Below are 6,277 nucleotides of genomic sequence, written 5' to 3' on the forward strand. Positions count from 1 at the left end.
TAATTACACATATTCATTGGATCATGGCCCAAGAAAAACGCACTGCGCAATATTATGAATAAATTTGAAGCAATCTGGTCCCCGTGGATTGATAAATACTTTAACTAATCTATCCCCAGACGCCTGTGTCACATTTGATGCTTCCCAAGCAGCCTTCCTGAGGGGTACGGTCCAGACCTTCTCTTTTCTTCTCCTACTCCTATTCCTTTTTGTTTCATATTGCCTTCCCATGTGTTGTATGTCTTGCTGTCACAAGTATCACTATCCTGATATTCAAGACTATTGGTCTGTATCACTGCTCTTGCACTAGATAACTAAGAACCACATTTTGGCCAAGCTCCACCAAGCTAGATGAGGTACTCCCGTGGCCGGAGATGTATGTCACGTCTGGCAGAACCTCCTAAGGGTATTCCACTGTAGAAGCTTGGCTGTACCCAGATAACTGCTGATGAGCCCTCCCTTGAAATCCCCTTCCAAAGACCAACTTGTGCCTCTTCATTCTTGTGATCCTTTTCATGTACCAATTGTTTTGTTGAATATGGATGACCTGTTTGCCACATACATCAGTTGAGATTGTAATGTCTTTATGTATACTTACACTGTTAAAACTCAATAAACAGTTATTTGAGAAAAAAATTCATTTCAGTACAGCGTTGCATGACGGAATAAATGTCAGTCAAAGTACTGCAGAGCTGAATACTGAAAAATGGCCTGGCCAGGAAGGGTGTCTAAACACCTGGTCTTCAAGCGGTTAAACATGTGCTCCTGTTTTCACCTGAGCTTGCACTACTTTTTCAACTGCACATTTTATGCACCTGTTTTGCACCTGTTTTCATCTGCACTTGTTCTGGGCTGTCTGAAACTGGAGCATCACCTAAAGGTGCCCATACACCTTACGACCATCGCAAGACTTTTGTCTTGCGATGGTCGCAAGCTTATTAAAAGCTTGTATGATCTGCCCATCTTGGACAGACAGATCGTACTTGCGATCATCGAAAGCCCGCCCAGCTGAGGGCGGGCTTCCGATGACCGCAACGAGGGGGCGGGCTTCCGATCACTGCAAGCGGGCAGTGTGCGCGTGTGCACACCGGCCTGCTCGGCAGTTGTCGAACAAGCAGGCCACTAACCCGCCGAGAATCGTACGATTCTCGGCGGGGATTTAAGCCTGCTTGTTCGACGGAAGACGTGCGGCCGTACAGTAGAAACGGTTGCACGCCTTCCATACACTGCATGATTATCGTACGATCGCGGGATTTCCCACGATTCTCATACGAGATTCGTGCAGTGTATGGGCACCTTAAGAAATAAGAAAACAATCACAACTTAAATCCCCATGACCATTTCTTCAAGAAGCAACAGTTAAGCGTTTTGCCTGAAGTTACAAGTCTTCTTTCCTGGAGTCTATTAAACCTCATTTATGAACAACATTACACTAGCATCATAAATCTGGTGCAAATATATTCCGTGCAAGTTCAAACACTCGCAATTGCTATGATAAATTCCCCCCACAGTATCTGGATTTAAAGAAGTGCATTGAGAGTAACACATAGAGCTTAGGTGAGACACTGCAGGATAGACATTGGTTTATTTGTTCACTCTGATTTTCGTTTTTCGGGATTCGGGTCCGAAAGTCAATTCGTTTTTGCGATTTAAAATTTTCATTAGCGGTAGTATGTACGGACCTTCTGTTATGAACTAATTTTCGTTGCAACAAAGTGACATTAGTGAACTCAGACAATTGGATTGTCCCCGTGCCACCTGTGAGGTTCCCCCTTAAAACCCCTACCAGACCTAAAGGGCCTGGTATCAATTTTAGGCAGAATCCCACACACTACTTCTTTTTCTTTGTCTGCCACTTTGCTGCAACGAAGATTTGTTCGGAATGAAAATTCATACATACTACCGCTAACTGCATTTTTTTTTTTTTAAAGTTGATGCCTAACACAATAAAACTTAGGGGTCTATTCTAGCCGTAGCTTCGGCTGATTCTTCAGCTAGCTTCGGCCCCAGGACCCCTTCATGTTCAGTAGAACCGAAGGGGTGCTGTACGGGCTATTCACTATAGCCTTTACAGCTCCCGAAGTCGGCCGAGCGGCTCAGTCGAGCCGAAGGCATATGCTTCGGCTTGACTGAGCCGAGGTGAAAGCCGAAGATGGCCGAACAGCCTACAGCTGGGCGGAGTCAGCCGTCATCTCATGGCTGGCTCCAGCCACTTGCATAGACAGATCAGCGTCCCTGGTTACCAGGTAACCAGGGACGCTGATCTCCAGATAGGCCAACTCTCCCGGACGCTCCAGGAGTCTCCCACTATTAGATAGTGACTCCTGGGAGAGAAACACTTTCTCCGGGAAAGTTTTACTCTGCTTGATCGAGCAGAGTAATCCTTTCCCTGCTATGTTATCTTTTTTTTTTCTCATCTGACATCAGAGTCGTCGGCTGCTGTCAATTTGCAATAGCCAATAGCAAACTAGCTAAAAAAAGCCATAGAAATGCATAGCTAGATTCCCATTGGCTTTTTCACTTTGCAATAGCCAATAGCAAACTAGCTATTGCACCCGCCCACTGCTGCTGTCAATCAGCAGAGGAGACCTGAAGTTCTCCATCAGGTCCCCTCTAGTGACTGACAGCAGCGGAGGGAGGGTGCAATAGCTAGTTTGCTATTGGCTATTGCAAAGTGAAAAAGCCAATGGGAATCTAGCTATGCATTCCTTTGGCTTTTTTTTAAATTATTCTGACGGCAGCAAAACCGCCCGGCCAATAGAAAATAGTTGGACGTAGCTAGCGGTCACTGCTAGCTCGGCCCAATCGTTTTCTATTTTATTCTATTTTTTTAAACTGTTTTTCTATACTGCTCGGTACCACAGAGGTACTGAGCAAAATAGCCCAGCCGAATGCCGTCAAGCGGCATTCGGCTATTCACACATTGCTGTTTCGGCATCTATGAGAATAGACCGAACAGCAGCGAGCAGATCCAGATTTTGGATCGGGTGAATCGTACTCCTTCGCACTTCGGGTCGGCCGAACATGCAGAGCACGAACCAAGCCGATGTACGGCTGAAAACAGCGGACTGACCACTCACTGCACTGATACTGAAACAGTACAGAGTTTGTTGCAGTTCTTTTTTTGTGGATCTGAACGCAAGTCTATAGTTTTCTGTGGGCCAATGTGTAAGATCAGTACATATACTAATGTACTGCATAACATGTGTAAGCATAACATTTGTATCCTATCTATCTATCTATCTATCTATCTATCTATCTAGATATATACATCCACATGGCTAGGAAAAAAACACAATTCAAAGCGTTGCTCTCACCCTCTTGGTTTTTTGGGGGGGAAGGGTGTGGGGCAAAACACAGGTGTATGGTTTTCAATGGGGACATGCACAAAGGTGTGTAAGCATGATTTGTATTCAGATCTGTAACACAAAATTAAAAAATCTGCATCTGAGTACATCAGTTTTATGTGCGTATGCATGTAAATAAAGTCCAAACAAGAAATTTACATTGAAAACAGAGCAAGAGGAACAGAAGGAGATTTTTTTGCATTTAAACGCATACATGTTGGAGCATCTAAATGCAAGAATCGGTCATTATGCCTACACATTTTGTCCTGAAAACTTGTATATGATCACTAAATTTCTTGTGGTTACGTGCATACACACATAATTTGAGCTACAGCAAAGGAAGAAGTTTGTGGATCTGTATGTTTATGCTCCTAACGTGTGTTTACTGACCATTAGCTGCATTTTTTTATGCCGCATCTTGCTGCCAGCAAGATCCTAGGCAGATATCAGTAAAGTAATTATATCCATGTGCTTGAGCTCCTTGGAAGGAGTTCACCGGCTGTATTAAACTGAAATTTGTTTTAGACCAGTCCAGAGTACCAACTTCTGGAAGCTCAAAGCAAAAAGTTCAGACAGATGTAACTTTCCAGCAAGCTAAACATGTTGGCGTATTCATGCAAAACTTCAGCAGCGCTTTTGTCACTTAAAATCTCATTTGAATCCGGCAAATTCCCTGGAATTTACCCTGTAAAGGTATAAAAAATTTGCATGCAGCCCCTTGAAGGCAAACTGTAGTACAATTTGACCTAGCACATTACAGGATAATAATAACCCGGGTCATCACTAGTTCTCTAGCGGATTTGGATCCTAGGATTACATCGATGGATCAATCCTTTTTTTTTTTTTTTATTGAGGTTGAATAAAGACACAGATCCATCAAGTCCAACCTATTGCGTGCATGCATGTGATTCTACACAGTGGCGGACCTAAGGAACAAAGGGCCCTGGTGCAAGATTTTTTTTTGGGCCCCCCCCAAAAAAAAAAACCACAGCGCTCTCCTCCCACAGCGCTCGGCCGGCTGGCACTTTTTCTCTCCTCCCCGCTGGGACACAGAGCAGCGCCCAGCGGGGAGGAAAGAAAGCACGGATGCGCCGATCTATCAGCAGAAAAATTGTACTTTCAGTGGCGGAGCTAAGGAACAAAGGGCCCTGGTGCAAGATTTTTTGGCGGGCCCCCCCCAAAAAAACCCCACAAACACAGCGTTCTCCTCCCGCAGCACTCGGACGGCTGTCACTTTCTCTCCTCCCCGCTGGGACACAGAGCAGCGCCCAGCGGGGAGGAAAGAAAGCACGGATGCGCTGGGCATTTAGCCAAAAGTGCCATTTTCGGCCGATATCTTTTGGCGTCCGATATATCGGTGCAACGCTAATATTTACAGCAATGCAGAATGGCACAGGCTATAGAGAGCATTGCCCCCCCTCAACCAAAAGTCTTGCGATGGTTGTAAGGTGTGTGCCCGCCCTAACTGAGAAGAAACCCCTACGCCCCTTGTGCTGAAATCTTTTCGCCACCACTTGTAGTCTTCGTTTTGGAGTTTAAAGGATTTCAATTAACCCCTTCGTGACTGACGACGTACAGTGTACGTCGCCAGCATCGGGGCTGTTTAAACAGACTCCCGGCGACTTTTGCCGCCGGGAGTCTGTTTAAACAAGGAGTTGCGCTAATATTGCGCAACATAAAAATTTTCAACTACCACCATTTTATTCTATAGGGTCTTGGCATTCAGAAAATATATAATGTTGGGGGGTTTTACGTCATTTTCAGGCCTAAAATGTGGAATATAACATGGGTGCAAAAATTGAAAAAAGGGCCTCAGTCATGAAGGGGTTAAAGGATTTTTTGTAGAAGTCTAGACTTTATATTTAAATTTATTTTAACCCTTTAGTGAATGGGTAGGGGTACAAGTACTCATTCATAAGGGGGCAGTGCATCTGGGTGCCTCCTTTAAGGGGTACTCTGATGTAAATAAGCCCCCCTGCCCGCATTCCAAAAAACCAAGGCCAGGGGGAACACCACGCTTTTTTTTTCCTTTTATTTAAATGGGGTCCCACCTAACATTCCTACCAGACCTAAAGGGTCTGGTGTTTGGGAGGGGGAACCGCACGTTTTTTTAATTTTTATAAATGTCACTTTTTACTGCAGCAGGTTCTATAGATCGTACACATGTGCCACTTTGGCACAGTTTAAGGGGACCCCCCAGGCAGATATTTATAGGAATTTTTCATTTTTATTGTTTCCCTTTTAAGAAATGATAAAATCACTGCACCTTTAAAAATTTTATTTTTAAAAAGTGTTTTTTTCATTGATACATGTCCCCCAGGGCAGTACCCGAATCCCCATATACTTTTTTTATGGCCAATAACTTGCATATAAGCCTTCACAAAGGGGACATTTGATTTATTTCCTGAGTTCTGGTCCCATAGACTTTCCTTGAGTTTGAGGTCAAACTTTTTCCATGTTCTAAAGTTCAAACTCGAACCGAACTCAGGTGTGTTCGAACCATCACTAGTCTTCAGCTGCCACATTAGTATTTAACCACTCTCTTCTAATGCCCATAAAGCTGAATTCACTCCAGTAGTACAATGCTGAACAACTTTTATTAACATCTTAAATCTGGGGAGAGAGGGTATAGAGATCCAGGGCTGTAGCTACCATGGGGCGAGTGAGGCACTCGCCTCAGGCGCAGGTGAGAGGGGGCGCAGCCAGGGCCGGCCATAGCCAACAGGTGCGCCAGGTGGCCAACACAGCTCGGCATGGAAAAGAGGGGCGGCACAGGCTCCAGCTTCTCCCCGCTGCTCTCCCCCACCTGTATGGGCAGAGGACTCTGTCCTCAATCTCTTTTTCTAGTTCAAAAGGGAAATATCAGGGGTCTGTTTAGACCTCCAATATTTCCCCGAAGCCCCCCAACAGTAAAAAAAAAAAATGATAAA

The sequence above is a fragment of the Nanorana parkeri genome, unplaced genomic scaffold (genome assembly GCF_000935625.1).
Source record: "Nanorana parkeri isolate BGI_ZX_2015 unplaced genomic scaffold, ASM93562v1 scaffold2547, whole genome shotgun sequence".
Taxonomy (NCBI): Eukaryota; Metazoa; Chordata; class Amphibia; order Anura; family Dicroglossidae; genus Nanorana; species Nanorana parkeri.